The sequence below is a fragment of the Apis florea genome, unplaced genomic scaffold (genome assembly GCF_048593485.1).
Source record: "Apis florea isolate Af1SG1 unplaced genomic scaffold, ASM4859348v1 contig_3170_pilon, whole genome shotgun sequence".
Classification (NCBI taxonomy): Eukaryota; Metazoa; Arthropoda; class Insecta; order Hymenoptera; family Apidae; genus Apis; species Apis florea.
This window is the reverse complement of record NW_028256714.1, coordinates 2,217,960-2,237,140: the sequence shown is the minus strand read 5'-3', so window position 1 is coordinate 2,237,140 and position 19,181 is coordinate 2,217,960. Positions and strand designations below refer to the sequence as shown.

At 42.6% G+C, this 19,181-nt stretch overlaps 1 protein-coding gene across 1 annotated transcript in view; it reads left to right on the top strand.

Annotated features, from left to right (window-relative positions):
- The window catches only part of LOC100872005 (discoidin domain-containing receptor 2), a 139,046-nt gene extending 124,349 nt beyond the window's left edge, over positions 1 to 14,697 (top strand). Inside the window, exon 10 of the mRNA XM_086910362.1 lies at positions 12,073 to 14,697. The gene's annotated coding sequence lies outside the window, so the exon portion shown is untranslated. The remainder of the gene's footprint in view (positions 1 to 12,072) is intronic.
- The last annotated feature ends 4,484 nt before the right edge of the window (positions 14,698 to 19,181 follow it).

The window sequence follows — 19,181 nt, the reverse complement described above, 5'->3', positions numbered from 1 at the left end:
CTGCCCCTTTGCCTCGCCCCGCGCCTGTTAATTAATTCCCGCGGTTATTAGTGCTCGTTACTTCCCTTAAGCCGCCGCCGCCGCCGCCGCTCCCTCTTTGTCCGCCAAACGCCTCTCCCTACCCTCCACCCTTTCTTTTATTCTTTAATTCGTTATCCGAGACGAGGATATAAATTTCACCGGGGATGGTAATTATTCCGTATTCCAAGAGAGAGCTTGGCCAACGTTGGGAATCGTACTACTAATTGCGGTTCAGTGGCCGCTGCCACTGGATTTTCGGCGAAAAACGGAACGAGGCCTCATCGTTTCTCGAGGATAACCGTTATCGTAACTCGTCGTGGTTCGCGACGCGAGGACTACTCCTCGTTCAGGAATATTTTTCCCATCGGCGAACAGAAGACCAGTTTGGAAATGGCGTTCTTCTTTATCGCAATAAATAATTTATCAGTGGAATAAATCGAATTTGAATTGAGAATCGGCGTAATCAAAGGTAAATACGAAAGTGCAAATTAAATTTATGCGTTTCGCAAGCGATCATTTCATATTTTTTTCCTTTTAACGAAGATTAGAATCGGTAGGAATTAATTTGAAGGCACAGCGAGGGAACGATTTGTCACGACAACGTGGCAACGATAAAAGGTTTCCCTCGGAATGCCGTGTTAGAATTGGCGTTACAATACGTCATTTCGGTTCGCGTTAACGCACCCACATCTGTTGGAAATAAATCGGCGGACCATTTCTTAGATGGAAGGTTTCACAAATAACCGGTTGTGGTAACAATCGGCTGGTTCACCTGAGAATGACGAAAAGGTGGGCCCGTTAATGCGTTTCCTGCGCGCAACCCTCTAACGGCCGCCATTATTGTTTCCCATCCATCAAGCGGCTCTAACTCCACGGCAAATAGTATATATGTATATGTGTATATATATATGGGCCGGGACGAAAATGTTGCCACGTCACATCCGAAATTACGGTCGAATTCGAAGAAAGGCATCCGTGATGGCGATGATTGCTTTTGTGCCACGAATAGTTCCGCTCTCGAGGAGCTGTTATCAGGGGCGCCCTAATTTCACTCGCGATTAGACATTTCGCGGAAAAATTCACCGATTATCGAATCCCCTTTTTCGGAAAACTTAAGCGGAATTAGGATAATGTAGCTGCGTTAAAGGATAACGGGGAAGAAAGTATTCGAAATTAAAAGTATCGACGTTGAATAAAAATATGCTTCGATATTTTCATCCTTTTATTAAATAGATATCAATTTGCCGTGGATTTTAAGTAAATCTCTGTATTAAAGTTAAGAAAATTTTAAACGATTCGAAAGATAATGGCTTTCTTCTGATTGATGAATGAAAAATCATCAGAAGGGTGGATGATCTTTCCCCTTAAAACGTTTTTTCATTTATCTCGATATAATTTCTAGTTTTCGAGATAACGTCGCGCGAAGAAAAGAGTAATTTTTGATCGTTTGTTATTTTTCTCGCTCGCATCTGTCCCATTGACCAAACAACAGACACAATTCATAGAAGAACGTAGTACGCGTTTGCAAGAAAAATGTAGGTCACTGGGTCATAATCTCTCGTTCATAATCTCTGCCCTAGTTTAAGCGCTTTGGAAACTTTGAGTGCTTGTATCTCGGCAACCGATTTAGATATCGAGAACAAAACAAAAGAAAAAAAAAAAAAGAAAAGGATTTCAATGATACTCTTTCGCTCTTGATTCCTTGAGCAACCTTCGACGAACGACGATTTCTTCGAAGAAAATCAAAGTTTCATTTCTAATTTTTCGTGAAAATAAATATTCTATTGGACGATATTAAATTATATTTAACAAATAATCAAAAAAAATTAACCTGTGCATAATCTCAGGCAAATAGAAATCAAAGTATATCCACGGAATAGGATAGGCGTAACTCGAGCAGATGGAAAGAAGGAAAGAGACAATCTGGATGGAAAATAGGAATCATGTGGTGCGCGTTGAACTATGACAACCCACGTATCCACGAGATTTCTGGCACGATAAAGCGAGCTTTACCGTGACCCCAGGCTAACAGGTAACTACGTTAGCCGCAAGTAAATCCAGAGACCACCGCTGCCCATGGCGGAACTTTACGAACCGGATGCCAACCGAGGGGTTTAACAATCGCGTGCCCCTGGAATTCTGCGCGCACGGTTGGACGAATACACGCCGTAACCACGAACGGAATCGCGGGGAGTCGACGCATGACCTGCGAAGCGAATACGATTCCGGTCTCTAAAGTTCTCGAAAAGCTCGAAAATTACGGTTATCCAGGAATTCGTTTCTACCAAAGGAATTTTTGAAGATAACTTTCCACTGTAACTTATGGATAACTTTGGAAATGCAGGAAGAAATTTTTTGGAAAAAAGAAACATGTAAATTATTCTTATTATTATTTGTATTTCCGCGAAGAACATTTACACAGATCTTTATTGTATCTAATTTAAATGGAAAAAGAAAAGAATTCTGAAATTTTATATTCGAAATGAACGAATGTAATTGAACGTTGAAACGATGCTAATTGTATATTTTTTCCTCGAAATATGGAGCTTGAGGGAAATATTATCAGAAACTGGCCGTAAATATCACTAATTCGATACGGATTATTCCGATTCCCTCTTCATTACGTTAATTATCGGAAATAAAGTAAAACCGATTTGTCGAATTAACGCACACGATGTATTTCGTTGGAACGTGGAATGTGAATAATGAGAACCCGTTGGATTACAACGTGCGAGCTTTCAAGAGATTAATCTCCCTCTGAGCCGCCCGATCCCTTAATCCCCTTTTCATTAAGTGGGGTTTTAGTACTCGACATTAGAAACAAACTCCTCCGGCACAAAAGGAGGGACTCACGTATGCCCGTGAAATAACGAAATACATCGGTTCACCGCTTACTTCAACGTCATCACTTCGTCAACTCCGTAATATTTCTTCTTTGAACATCACCGCCAACGAAATATCGTTCGATGTTGCACCAATCCCGAAACGTATATATATTTTAATTTTTTTCGAGGTTTAAACATCGGGAAAATTGATAAAAATCATTTCTGCAAACAAAAATTTTGGAATATCCATGGAGTATCTCCGTTCCTTCGTTATCCATTCGAAAGCGAGCGTTTTAATCGGAGATAAGAAAAATTGGACACCGCTCATTATCCTTCCATTCATCCGAAAATACTCGAGCCACCCATTCGTCCCCCTTTCATCACTCTCCACGAGTTGCCGCCACGAGGAGGCAAAAAGGTACGAAGACGCGAAGAAAGGCGCGAGTTCTCGGCCACCGGCCGCGTCTCAATATTTCATGCAATTAGCGAGCTCGCCTCGGTGACACGTTTCGCGGAATTATCGTTTTACGGGATCGAGGAGTCGAATGGGGGAGACGAGGCGCTTCCTCCTCCACTTTGCGGCGTCGCCACTCTAATATCGGATGTCAAATGGCACCGCACCGAAGACAAATATTCCGGTTCGAGGCATCGTTGTCCCTCTCAACGGGTCGTTAGAACTTGAAGCACGTTTCGCGCCGCATTATTTTTGCCCCCTGTTTCCCGGCCACTAATTGCCAACAGGAAGTCACCAGTCAGCGGCGACTCTCTCTCTCTCTTTCCCCGTAGAGCGCGCGAGCACCGCTCGTCCTTCGAAAAGAAACGAAATCGGTCGGCAAATTCGCGCCAACGTTTTATAATTGGATCGACGAGGTCGCGAGGCGTTCTATTTTTGGAATCCGGCCGGGACGGGAAGATGTACTACTTTTGGACGTGCAGTCGATATCGCGGATGGAAATTTCGGGGCAGGGAGAAAACGTGTAAGAGACGAGAGGATCAACTCCTTCGTCGTGACCGAAATAGTACGATAAACCCGTTATATTCGGTTGACCTGAAAAGACAGTTATTTCACGAGGATTGCCTTTGATGAACGAGAACGAGTCGAGTATCTTGGAGTGAAAATTTGGCGAATAATAGCGTTAGAAGGAATAAGTTGATCGTTGAACTTTTGTAAAATAGAATAATGGAATAATCATATACAGATTCTTCTTCAAATAAAGTCGAGCTTGAATAATAAAAAGAAGTTGCACCAACACTTCGAAGAAAAAGACAGTTATTTCACGAGGATTGCCTTTGATGAACGAGAACGAGTCGAGTATCTTGGAGTGAAAATTTGGCGAATAATTGGCGTTAGAAGGAATAAGTTGAACTTTTGTAAAATAGAATAATCATACACATCATCTTCTTTGAATAAAGCCGAGCTTGAATAATAAATAAACGGGAATAAATTGCACCGAAGAAAAAGAATCCCGTTGATTTAATTTGATCGAAGATCGTTCAAAACGAATCGTTCAAAATCACTGTCCAATGCAGAGAACACGCAAATTTCAATCGATCGAACATAATCGATCGAAAGTGTCCACTCAAAGTAGAGACACTCGACGAGCTCGATGAATAACCAAACACGCAATCGAGGGGTGGAGAATTTCAAAGGATCCTCCTTGGGAACAACGCGCTTATGCGAAGGGGCGGGCCAGCCTGCCGCTGACATCTAGAACCAGGGAGGAGAGTGGATGAAATTCGATCCGATCGGAGGCCGACCGATCCTCTCGAGGCCACTTCTTCCCCGACTCGACACGAATTGGCCCGCCAAATTAGGAACTTTTTAATCGAGCACGCGTGGGATCGCATCCTCCGCTCGATGGGGGAGCAGCGCTCCAAGAGGCTGCCTTCAAATGTGCAACCGAGTTTCGCACGCGATGCGCATTCGTTGGAACAGCCGCGAGCGAGCCTTGCACACGGCCTACCCCATTATCTAATTGATCAATTGTCTCCCCGCCGCGATAATAAGCGGTCATTCGATTAAGGCCACTCGACGCCGTCCAAGCCTTTTCCTTCTATTGCTCGGTTCCTGCTTCGCCTCCTTCTGGCCCCGATTACGCCCGCCCGCTCGCTCATTCGCTCGTTCGCCTCTTTGTAAACAGGAATCGTCTGAGAGATGGCCCTCATGTTTACGCTACTTGAGGCTTCCGGGTTATAAGGTATATAATGAAGATTCGTACCGGCCTTTCCTATCGATCCAATTTTCCCTCGCTACTATTTTCTTCCCATTGTACTTGCAGTTTAAAATATTACAAGCGTACGAAGTTAAATCAATCGACGTTAGATCATAAACGATTCGTGTTACGATATAAATTTATATTTCCTCGTTATATTAATTCGTATCAAAAGCTCGGCAAACTCGATCTCGCAGAGATCAAGCACCGCACAATATGTAAATTCTTCGCGAGGAATATATATATAGAGGAGAAAAATCGAACAAAAAAAAGAAAGAAAAGAGATAACATCCACAGAGCGGGATGAAAATCCATGAAACAGGGAGAGAAGAAGGGGAGGGGCCTCGTGTCGTCGTTCCACGAAAATGAAAACGATGGACGGCACGGTTGAAAAGCGCGCTGGAAAGTCCGGCTGTCACGACAAACGATGCTTCCTAATCGAAACGGCGCATAAAACGGTCAATCATCGGTTTAATCGGGGAGGCACCGATACCCGGGGCCAATTTCGAAATGGCAAACGCACGCTCGAAACCGGGTGGAATAAGGTGGGAGTGGAGCCAGAAACGTTGAGAAGAAACGAGACGAAGAATCAGCGTTTGATCGTACGTACGGTTAATTCTTGGCTCTCTTTCGCGCCATAACCGCAAAGCGACCAACCGCTGCGCGGCCAGCTGCGGGAACATCGAAACCGACATCGCTCTCGGTGGCTCTAACTGGTAATCGTGTCCCTACCAGCGTTACGCCGATAATGCTGGGCCCCCACCTCGTCTCGATTAAAAGTACTCGTCGATATTAAGCTTTTCCTGCCGCTTCTCCGATCGCGTTTACGATCCCAACGCGATCTCTCGTTTCTCCCTCGAACGAGATTCACTCTCGTTCGTGGAATAACAGCGTTTAACGTATGGAAAACAGGTGTACAGGTTCAATAAAATTAAGTTCGTATATATATATATAAGTAAGGTTATTTTATTTTTTTTAGGAAGAGACGAAATCGGGTTAAGTGTTTGTATTGAAAGATGAAAGGAGATGCGATAACCAATATCGAAGATCGGAATTATTAAAAGATGAAATGACGGTAAATTTGATATTTGCTAACAATTTACGTGATTTCAGAATATCGATAATACATCGTATTGGAATATCAGATGGAAGCAAACAACGTTTATATATATATATATAAGAAGTTGCGAAAGAGAAACATCTCGTTCCGATCAATGTATACGCTCGACTCGTCAAAATGCCACGGTATGAATATGCAAGCGAGTGGTTCCGCGAGCGGCATACGAAGGAACATTTTTATACGTGGTCAAATTTACTCGTCGCAGCAAAGATTTTGGCGCGAAATATCCCTCGAAAGTATCCCCGGCGAAATATTTTTAATCTCGAGAGTTTAAACCACGGGGGAACAGACAACGAAGTTGAAATATTCGTTTAAAGCAAGGAAGAAAAGAAAAGAAAAAAATATATAAACGCGGGGTCGGCGGTTTTACGATTGTTTACCGCGAAAGGTATGCCTCTGTGGATCTTATGAATTCTTTAGATGCCGATGGGAACGGTGAGGGTGATCTCGAACGGGGGTGAAGTTTACCCGAGTTTATGTCGGGTCGCCGTTGTAAAATTCACCGTTGTACATCGAATTTAATTCCGGTGTTTCGGTTAATTCAACCAGTCGCGTCACGTACGACGAAGAGGGGAGGGCGTAAACTAACAAAGATATACGAAGACGCGAATCTCACGACGTCGTCGAACGTATATATACGTCCCTGTTGTATTCTTACGTCTTGAATCATCGGGAGATATCTGACAACACGTTTTCCACGAAACGCGAGAGCCTCCTCTTTTGAATCTAAAATATTATTCGAGGCGAAAGGTAAATATATTATGAACGCGAATTTTAGGAAGCGGTTGGAGAAGCATTGAAATTACGTAATCACGATACAATGTGATCTCGAATCCGTAAGAATTTCATAATAGGAAACTTGGATATGTACTCTCGATCAGAATCGAAAAAAAAGATATAATAATCTGATTTACGTAAATTACTTAAAATACGTTGTTAGAAGACAAAATGAGATCGTCCTAACACAAGTTTCGCTTCGATTTTAAATTATTCTCTTATTTCAACTCGTAAAACAATATACAAAGAAAAAGAAACACGATACAACATCGAAGTCAATTTTTTAACATCCTTTTTTACGATCAATCAAACGAATCCTTTTCAAATTTTCTTCCAGCGTACAAATACGAGCACATGGATTAATGATAAACCTGTCGACAAACTCGCAACGAACCAATATCAAAATACGAAGCGAAAAAACACAAAGCGGTTGAAAAACTTCATTCCCCGCAACGAAAAAGGTGTTCGAAAGATATCCTATTTACGGAGGATTATTACGACTCCCGGCGGCAGAACTTGGATGGAAGAAACTTTGGAAACGAAATCTCCTCCTTCCAGCAGAGTTTCGGAGGAGGAAGTTAAGGGTGGGCGTTTTCGATATTCCCCACCTTCTCGATGCTTGGATTCGACGAAGTTTCGCGCGGGACGGATACGCGGCGCGATAACCGCGGACACGTAGCGGGAAATCGCGTAGACTGCGCAGGAGGGGGGACGAGCGCGCAGCATCCGGTTTGCTAGGGTGCATGCGTGCGTGCATCGTGTAGCGCGCGCGCGTGCGGTTGCGGAGTACGCAAAACAATGCAGACGGTCGCCGCCATATATTATTCATCGAACAAAGGCCGAGGTGGGACAGTGGGTAACAAGCCGGAGGAAATAAGTCGTCACCTCGAGCCGTCGTCGTTGTTCGATTGTCGACAGCTCCGTCCCTCGCCTCTCAACCTTCCTCCCAGCCCCGCCGTCAAAATTATCTTCCAACGTTTGCCTCGCGAAGAAAATAACTGTCCCACTTTTGAAAATCTTTTACGGAAACCAGAGTTGCGAGACGTTCGCAAAGGGACGCGATGTTAAATTTTCGTGATTGATTTTTATATATGCAAGCGAAATTTAATAATTGGCTCGGGAAGATATTTGTCGCACGACTTGCATTTTTCTCGCTCGATTGAAAAGAGAAGGGGGTTGGCCAGGTTTCACGGGCCATCGAATTTTACGGGAAGAACGAATTATGGGGATATGTATCTGAATGCGTCGGAGGTAACCCAAAGATCGCTCCATTCCTCATTCTTGAAAGAAAAAATGACGGAATTTACTTTTACTTTTCTAAATGATCGAGGAAGAATCGATAAGAACTTGTTGAATACGTAAGAAAAGGGAAGAGACGCGGGAAGAGAGTTGTGAAAGTTGCGAGGAATTTCTAATTGTTGTTCGCGGGACGTGTAACAACTCGGGCTTCCGGTGTCGATGCACGGCACTCGTTTCGTCGACCGAAAAGCGGCAATGACGGCGCCACTCTCGCCAGAGATGGTGCTCGAATTATGAATTCATGAATTGTAAAATCGAGGCGAGCATTATCGATCCCGATACCTCGTCGTCTCTCGCGTTTACTTACGCGCTCGTCTCGATTTCATGCAAAGCAGAATTAGTAGGCTGTGTAAGCGACACCCTTCGAGTTTCGCCTTCGATCTCCACAGCTGTCACACTGTATTTCCTCATAAAATCAAGCTTATGACGCGAGTTATAAGGGGTCCCTCCCTTCCTGAGAACGAATTATGTTTATCCGCGAAATTCAATTTGCGCGTTCGATTCAAAAAGGAGAAAAGAAAGAAAGATTGGAAAATTTAAAGTCTGACGTAATTTTACGTCGTGCTAACAACGATTATTATCGATAATTATCGAACACATGTAAAAAAAATCCATATTTATATATTTTTCTTTTTTTTTTTGACTTTGACATATTCTGGAAATTTAAACAAATTTTCCAACAACAATTCTCGTTATGGAAAGATGAAACAATAATAAATTATTAAAGAGATACTCGACGAAGGCCAACAACCGAGGATTCAATTTCCAAATCCTTTGTATCGATCGAATCGATATTTTAATTTCCACCTGTTTACCGAAAAGCTTTCGGACCCCTTACTTTTTTTTGGGGGGGGGGGGGGGAACGGAAAACGGCAACGTTCGAGCGGCGCCGGATTATTTATAAATTAAAATGAAGCAGCCAGCTCCAATTTCGCTTAAACAATTATATATATATATATATAACGACGGCTAATACACGGTTACAATGCGCTCGCATTTCCGGTATCAAAATCAAGCGATAAGCCTCCCCTTCCCCTTCCCTCCCCGCCCTTCTCTCGTTGTTTCCTGTTAATCAAAAACAACGCGGAACAACGGAGGCGATCGTAACGTTCCGTAAATAAGCGGCATTTACAAAATGAAATATACAACGGTTGACGAATTGCGGTCAATAAATAGAGAGTTAATGAATATACACGCCACGGGCAAATCGGCCGTTTCCGGATTAATATTCATAGAGGAGGAGCGAGCGAGCGCGTTCAAATTAGAATTCCGGAAAATTCATGGACCTCGACGCAACCGTCCTCCCTCCCCCCCCCCCCGCCCCCTCTCGACGTTTGTTGCGTCGTTGACGAATGATCGATACAGAGACCGCACGGGGGGGGGGGGTGTGTGGAGTGGAGAAGAAATATCTAAAACTTAATTTATACAAGCAGCTGCGCCAACCAAGGAATCGTTCCAGGCACATCGTTTTTCGTCGCCGCCGCGACACGCCTCTAATTCAATTTTCAATGACAAATGATACATTGCGGCATCCATCAGGACACGATTGGTAATTGCTTGCCGAGAGAGAGGAGAAGGAGGCTGCTGCTGATGCGGGGAATCTAATGGCGTATAACAACAATATCGACGAGGGATGGGTAAAAAGGAGGCTGCGAAAATGCTGCACGACGTGTGTAACGCGGTTAGCGTTTATTCGTGAAGAGAGGGTGCACCCCCTCTATTGGGGGGAGGAGAAACATAAACAACAATGGGAGGGGGGGGGAGAGAGAGAAAAATATGTACGGAATCGTGGTTGTTTGTCCTCCCATCCGATTAGGGTGGCGAGTTATCGCGGTAAGGCAATTCCGGTAATTCGATTTGGAAAAGTTGGGCGCTGAGTTTTCATCGATGCGGCGGTGGTGATTGGCTGGCAATCTCATCGAATCGACGAGGTGGAAAGTTGCGCTCAGAGGCATAATCTCCGATCACGGGAGACGAGGATCGAAAAGTTTCTCTTCGCGCAGGTATAATTCTTGCCGCTGTTGTTTCAAAGTCTTGGGAAAACAAAATTTTTAAATTTCGCAGAAGGAAAAGGAACGAGGCTACAGGACGCTCGATGATTGGCAATTTTATCGAATCGACGAGGTGGAAAGTTTAGCTAATTACGAGAGACGAAGATTTATTTTCATTTTATTTGAAAATTTCGATATAGGTAAAAAAAAGTATACGATTTTGTTCGTCGTAACGCTTACACAACGCTCTTCGATACCTGTTTGATTTATCTATAATCGTTCACCGCATCGATGGCTTTATCCATTTTCCCACGAACGCGTGAACGAGGACGGAGAAAATGATATGCACACGCACTCTGATCGCAACTTATAGACAGAACCTGTTTAACCGTTTCCAGGTTAATAGCCTCGCCTCGTGGAAAATACAATAATCTGTTTCGATAGGCGGACAAAAGCCGCACTTTCGCGATATCGCGCTGCGTTACTTAAATACATCACGATACCGCGTTAGGTTTGTTAGGTCGACTTTCTCTTCTTTCGTCTAAATTCCCGTCCACGGTGAAAAAAAAAAAAACTTGCTTTCGTTTCACGAACTTGAATAATTAACAACGAGGGGAAGAGTGGTAGGTTACATAAAATACCCCAATATCAACGCGTAATAGGATTTCGTGCCTCGATGCCAGCCTTCCCTAAACCGATCTCCACAAGGCTTCTCCCTTAACAGTATCCATCCCAAAGTCACAACTTCACCTGCCAACGGACCCAAACTTCGCGAACCCGACCAACTTAACGTTGATCGAATTTCTCTTCCCCAAGCTTCGTGTACGAATTTTTCGAAAATTTCCTTCTTCCCTTTGAAACTCGTCTTGTTCGATCGTCGATTGATGCAACCACGTGCTCGTTGACAGAGAAAACACGCGGAGAGCCGCGCGAAAGCGGGTATCCGGGATTTCCATAATCCGATTGGAGAAATTCCATTTCCCAGGGGACACCTTTAAGTAAATATTAAAATATTTTTTTCCCCGCGGGAGGAGAGGCGCCCCCTCGAAGGAAAGGGTGGCGTTTCGCGGGGACTGGTGTGGTACTGGTGAGAGGGAGGGGCGACCGCAGGGGAGGAAGCGGCGTCAGAAAAGGAGACGGGGTTGTTGTAACTTTTCTACGAGCTGGAACCCCCGCAGCGACACGACGCATAATCTAATTTGTACTTCGACAACTAAGCGCCTCTAGACCCTCTCTCCTTTCTCTCTCTCTCTCTCTCTCCTTTTCTCCCGTCCTTCTTCTTCGAGGCTCCCCCTCGACTTTGACCGGCCGCCTCTCTCTTTCTCTCACGTTCAGTTCGAGGAAGGAAGGAGGTGATCTCTCTCTCTCTCTCTCTCTCTCTCTCCCCGTTTCTAGCTTTATATTCCATCCGCGTGTCTTGTCTCTTTCTCCCTCGGCGCGGACGGAGTCGTCGGCTCGAAGAACTCGAGATCCTTCCTTCCGCGACTGACAAACGAACAAATTGGCTCTGGTTGACGAAACAAAGCGCCCCCCCCGTCGACCACCGCGACGAGGGACATGGGAATGATTGTTTTAAACCCCTCCCGGATAGCTGGACCGCCTATCATTCTCGTTCATCCGTTTTAACGACGTCGTTAGAATACCGCGGCGTCTAAGCGTTTAAGGGGGACGTGTCCACCAAGATGCGCGTACCTGGTCCGACCTTTTCTTTCTTTTTTTACGTACAGTTGTACGTAGATCTTTCCTCTCGCTTGTTCATAAATCAATATTCTTCGAGGTCGTTTAATTCTTAGTTTCTAAAAGTAATTCTTTTTTTTTTTTTTCAGGGAGCAGATGATAAAATATCGGAATTGAGAAATTTTGGGATCGGATTGGAGATGTTGTTGAGTTTGTTTCAAGAGACGCCTTCTTTGCGCCTGTAACAGCCTCGTCGTTTTGAACGGTTATCGAGATTCGAATTAGTTTGGAGAAAGATTTTGCAAGATTTCGTTACGTCCTGTGGAAAATGGTTTAGAAAATTTAAGAATCGATTGAAAAGAAATTGGTGAATAAAATCGGGAAAAGTGCTTCTTGCACGCACGAAGAGCGTGAATTCAAATAACGCGATGTCAAGATTGTATCCGACATGTATAATACATTACGAGTGGAACACCATAAAATTAGTCGGACGTGGACGGGCTGGCAAGAGTTTGATAGATGTAGTTGTTTCTTGTAATAACTAATGCAAAGTCTATTCAAATTCTGCGCGGGTTAGTTACATTGGCCGGAACACAATTGGATGTGGCTTATTGTTAGCGTAGGCAGATTCATGGAACGTAGATTGTTCCGCCTCGTGGGACCTACGTGCAACGTAGCTGTAACACCAACAAACCCAATCTCACCAAACTCGATAATACCTATACTCATCCAGATTCGAACCATCAGAACGAATTTCCATAACTATTTCCTCTATCTCAATAACGATATTTACGATGTAATCGAATTTTGCGTTTGGATCATTACATCGTGACTAGTTAAGCGGGACGTTTATCGCGTAATAACGCGCGTTAACACAATCTAATTGTGTCTGTTAATCTACGCGAGTGTGGTTAACCCTGTTTAAAGAGAGAGAGAGAGAGTTATCTACATTCAGTTAGTCCCGAGTAAAGTAACGATTCGATTACGTCGAGAGAGAGTTGGATTTAACGTCACGTTGCGAATACGAAACGAAGCTTTGTATTATAGATATAAATTTTCTATATTCGTGAAATATGGACGAAAAGGAAGTGAGTCCTCGAATCAGATAGATAAAGATATGAATAGAAATCGAATAAACGAACGAAAGCAAACGAACAAATTCAAAATTATTTATACTTTTTTAATTACACGTATTTTCTCCTCGTTTACACGAGATACTTCTCCCCCTTTTAAAATGTATTAAGAATGTATGTTTTTTTCGCTTACCTCGTAAAAAGCTTTACCTGAATTAATACCCCAAAAATACTCCACACGGAAGTCGTTAAAAAACAGAAGTTCATCCAACACGAAAATTTCAATATATCTGGATCCCAAATGAGCGAGCGCGTAAAATTGGAAGAATCGTGAGAAATCGTGGCCCTCGAAATAATCTTGCATCCGCGATTTACGGCGTCCCGTTTCGAAACGGAAGAGGAAAAAGTGGCGCGTACACGAAATAACGACGAAGCCGATGGATATTCCGCTGCGTTGTGGAATCGCGTTTATACGCGAATTTAACGATTCAATACGCACGATGGGCAGCCTGTAACAGCTTTTGATTAAATGCGAAAGTCGGCGCGCTGTCGAAGGCAACAGCTGGATAATTAAGGGCTAATAACTAACCTTCTGCCCATCGAATCGTTTATGGACCCCGTTGAATTCGATCCGACCGGGCATACTTTGAGCGATCCAGGAGGAAGCTATTTAAGCGAGAAAACGATCATTCCTCGGATTCCAATTCGATTTCTTGCGATCGGTGAAAGTTGCTCGAAACGGTGTTTGATCGTGTTCGACGATGAGTCTCTTTTAATCTCTTGGGAAGGAGGATCATTAACAGGAGAGTACGAATTTGTTTACAATTACAGTGGAGACTTCGTGGATTCATCGAAATTTTGGGTGAAATTTTAAGAGAGATTAATACAATTGTTGTCGAGCGACGATTGAAAGAAAGAATCGTGATCGATTCTTCGTTTCACCGTTATTAATAAATATTAATCTTAAAATTATATTAGATTCATTTGTATCGTAATTAATCATTTGTACGAAGTATCTAAATATTCGTATATTTTTTTTTATATTATATAAACGAAATCCTGAAACACGTTTTCTCAAAAAAAAGTATCCCATAGCGGGAGAATTAAACGCGCAATTATATTTCGTGCGATCGACAAATATTTCCATAATTCTCGCCCGGAAAAGGGCAATTCTGGGAATATATCTGGGAATGGAAAGAGAAATTTCGCAGAAAGGAAATTTCGTAATTTCGACTGGCTGTCACAGTTTTATCGGTTATCCGGACGGGAGAGGAAAACGTAAACGTTATTTTCCACGTGTCTAAGCAGTAACTTTATAAACGATACGCGAACACGCGAGATTGACGTTTCCCCGATAGTCGCGAAATCAATCGCGCGCGCGTATTATTCTCCACGTTTTGCGTCCTGCCGCGAACAACCGATAAACACAGAGGGAAAAATACCAGAAATCCCGGTGAAAAGGTAGAACTCGGTGAAACGAGAACGAGTCGGCCACGTACACTCCCTTCCACAAATAACGCCTAACTAATTTTAAATCACCGGTCTCTGTTGATTATAATATCGTTTATAAAATTGTATGTACTTTAATATCCCTTTCCAAGTCTAACTGTAAAATTAATTTTACCAATGTTACGAAACTTAAACAAATGAAATACATTTTTCCTTCCTCCGTTGCAGGAGTGAAATTGTATAATTTATCGATCAGAAATATATATATACATCGTGTGCTAATACATATTCTTTTATATTTTAACACCATATTATCCTGTTTACGAAAAGATTTGCGTGTCGAGTCGAAAAATAATCCATCCATAAAAATGGATCAGAATAAATAGAATATATATCGATCGGATATCACAAGTACAACCGTATCCATTTATAATTTATCCCGAAGTTTCGATCGTCGGATGACTTATGGAGCGGAGTGTATACAGCGCGGTATACGTTTCTCCCAGGCACGGACCAAGTCCTGGTAATTAACCAGCTTTCATTGAGTTTTCCCGATATCTTACCGTCAATTTCCGGCGTGCAGTCCACCGATCGTGGATTGTCTCGTCCGGACCGACGAATTGCAACGATAAAGAGCACCGCTGCCGGACGGGAGTAATTAAACGGGTCAATGGTAATCGGTCAACTTGACGAAATTGAATCGCGCAAAGTCGGAGTGAAACGGTGGCGTTAGCTTCGTTTCGTTTTTTCTTTTTTTTTTCTTTTTTTGAAAAGATTTGAGAAAAGAATCGAGATAATCGTGCATTGGAATCGATATATTATCGCGAAGGATGATTTAGACAAAATTAGAACGCAATTCGTTCAAATTTGAAAATGGCCGAGCAGATATATTATCCTTGCGGAAGAGAAATTTAAAATTTCGATCTTTTCCGTCGTAAATCGTTCGCAACACAGGTATTTGAATTTCGAGACGAAATAACGAAGCAAAATTTATTATCTTCGGAATGGAATAGCGATATAAAAAATTGGCGCGGTTGTTTGGCCGATCAAAGATTTCACGAAGGATTGATGGAGTAGCGCGCCTCGGTCGAGTGGGCCGCCATTAAAAAGTTTCGGAGGATTGCATTTTATCGGTGAAGAGATTTCGCTCGGTCAATTACCACGATTCGGCTCGTGCCTTCCCTTTATGGAGGAGATAACATCGTAATAAAGATATTTAAAAAATGATTCATTCCGAAGTATTTTTACGACGGTCGCGACGTGTCTTCTACGATACGTTAAATCGAGATTCATCCACTCTCGCGTTTCTCTTCGCTGAATCTCTCTTTCCCGCCTATTCAACTTTTTCTCCGCCCAGCGAAAGCTGGGCCCAGTCTCCACCATCTCCACGTTTTTATTATATCTCGACGAGTTTAACGCTCGCATCAAACTTTTAATTACCCGGCTAGCCTTCTTGCAAATTAACAACAGACGGGCCGACGTTTATGCGTTGCGGCCAGTTTTCTTGATTTAGTGTAGTGTGTAGTGAAAACGAAAAAAAAAAAAAAAAAAAAATTCATCATCGCGAAGAATTCATCCAATATGTAAATTCTTCTCAATAAGTAAATTTCTAAAATCTTCGAAACGAAGAAAACACTTTCTGAGAGGAATCAAGTTTCCTTCGCGCAAATATCGAATGGAGAAGAAAACCGGAATAAACATCTTACTTACTTACTTTCAAATCCCAAGAAATAAGCGTTTTGCATTGTATTCGAATTAAATTCCATTCCAAAGAATTTGTCGGGAATTAAGATTGGGAAGAGAATCGGGAAGGGCGAATAAGAAAATTGGGAGAGGTCGGCGTATACGTTCGAGAGATCGTCTCCGTTAAAGGAGATCGAGCATTAAAAATGTATATTCGAAATGGAAGATATTCCGGGTTGAAAGAGAGAAAAGATGGTGGCGCGGAACCACCATTCGTGGAAGTTTCATTTTCAGCCGTGGACATTAAGCCGAATGCAGCGCGCACAAGGGTATATTGCGGAATGCAACTTTTATACACGGGTGGGTCCGATCCCCTGCTGAAAATGTAACGTAAGGTTGGGCCGAGCGATCTTCTTTTCTCCGTGAGTGAAACCACGATTGGCGCGAAACCGGGGGAGAAAAAATACGGCTAAACTCGTCGTCGATGGCCGAAAATCCATCGTTCTCCTAATTAAATCGTAAAACTCCTAAATAATAAATTCTGGAAAAATTGGTATATCGAGTAGCAATTAAAATCTTAATTTTCACTCACGCGTTTAATAAATACTCGACGTATTTTTAGAATCGCATTGCCCGATGTAATAATCTCGTGAACGGGAGAGAATAATTGAACGATATATTTCACGGCATTAATGTTTCCATTAGTGCAACGAATACTCCATTTAAACGTCGCGACAACGCAGCGTGTAAATTTTAACAACGTTTATTAACCAAGGTAATCGAGAGAATTTTTGATTTAACGCGGGACAGACTCGTCGCGATCGTGCACGGGGGAGGACGTCCCACAGGTAAGGACGAGCCGACCGTCGAACGGCCGACAATCCCGGAAGGCCACGAGCTCTCCGGGAGATCCTCCCTCACGGACGGTTGCGGACTTGTCATAAATTAGAAACACCGCGGGGAATTCGGATGGAGGGTGGACGATCATCCGCCACGATTTATGGGACGGGCGACGATTGTGTACGATTCCGCCGCGAAACTGTCACGCGCTTACGCGTCTACCAACGTAATTAACGCGTATCGCCCCGCTTAATTTGCTTGATGGCGAGGGCGGGATGATCGTCTCGCGAGGACTTCGTACAAGAATCAGATGCGCCGGATACATCTTTTTCGGGTAAGAATATATTTGTTATAATAAGATAGCGTTTCGTCTACTTTTATCACGTATCTCGTTTTGTTTTTGGAAATATTAAAAAATGTGTAATATTAATATATAATTTGTCATTGGAGTACGAGGAGATCATATGAAGATCGACTTTGTTTTTTTTTAAATAAAATTAAATGAAATTAAATTAAATTCGATACGTTTTTTTACAGGGAATAAAACGTATATACAAATTTGTGCATTAAAAAGTGTACGTTTGGTTTAAAAAAGAAAAAAAGATTCTTTACACGTCTACTTACGTGTAAAAAATTAATAACGTCAGAGTGTAACCCTTTTGAAACTATTCAACTTCTATCCCAAATATTTTTTAATATTATGAAAAGCGAGATGTTTAAATTGATGAAGTTACATTCTACGTATCATCTTTTTAGGATCAAATAAAAAATAATTAATTCCTGACAATATATCAGTAGCAATCAGAAGTTAAATACAAAGTACACAGAACAAATTCTATACAAATTTCATCAGGAGAATATTTTTCTGAAATTTGATATTTTTTAAAAATTTTCTTTTTATTTTTGTACATACAATTACTTTTTGTGTACTTCCTTCAATAAGAATCGTTCAATTTTCAAACCTCACTTTGCGATAAAGGAATACAAGCGATAGAAATATAATTCAATCTAATCCGTAATATCGCGATCTACCGTCCGCATCCGTCCGGTCAAACAGACGAGAAAGAAGGAAGAAGAGAAGAAGGAAAAAAGAAAGGAAAAAAAAAAAAACACTTGGAACGAGGCAGATTTCCCGTTTACAGCTCGGTGTGCGCGATGCACGTTGAAAACCCTTTTAATTACACGGCCGTATTTAACGAGGCGAAACACACGGTGGGTGGGATTTCGGTGGACGTCGCGAGCCGTAAGAGAAACGCGCACCCTCCTGCAGGCCGGTTTCGTCCTGAGGAAAATTTGTTTTACAGCGGCACGGATTTTATGCGCTTCGACAGGCAGAAAATGACCGTGAACCGCCGCGACTGCGAATCATTGGACAGTCCGCGCGATTAACGCTTAATGCCAAAGCAAAAGAAGCTAAAAAAAAAAAAAAAAACAAAAGAAGAATAAATAAATTTTACAACCGCGAAAAGGCGTGCAGTAATTTATCGAGTGATCGAGTTGAACGTCGAGTTAAATCTTGGGGGAAATTTCGCGCCTTGTTTTCGAGAGTAGCAATATAGCGGCGGTTTATGGGTTAATTATCGGGCATAATTCGTTCGACAAACAAGCGAGTTCAACAAGCGATCTTTGCCGACGAAAAATTGAAAACTTAATTCAAGTATCGATCCTTGAAATACTGTCCAAGCGATAACATTCCAAGTTTCGAATGGAACAACAAATTGACAAAAAGAAGAAGATTTATCAATGACAATGACGAAAAGTACATTTCAAAAAGTATCGTGTCCAATAAAACGATCAATAAGCGGACACAATAATTTCCGCCATCGCATGCTAACACGTTTTTGGTTAAAATTTCGAATTTCGTTGGGATTCGACGCACAGCTCGAGGAATTTCATTACTCCTGGTTGGACCAGGAACATCGCGCGTCTTATTGTCGACTCGGAGACGATCGAGACGAAAGAGACGTATCATCCAACATGTCTGATACACGCGCATCTAACGGAGGGACATTCGTTCGTTTCCACGGCACGTACTCTAAACTGTAGTTTCGCGACTATCCCCGATGTCCCAGAGATATCTTTCCCCGAAATGGTTACCGATGACTCGTACGTGATGACACGCGATAAGCCGCGCACAATGCCAACCAATTCGAGCTTTCCTTTTAAGCGCCACACCAGACGGATCCTTTATCTCTCCAAGGATGGAACTCATA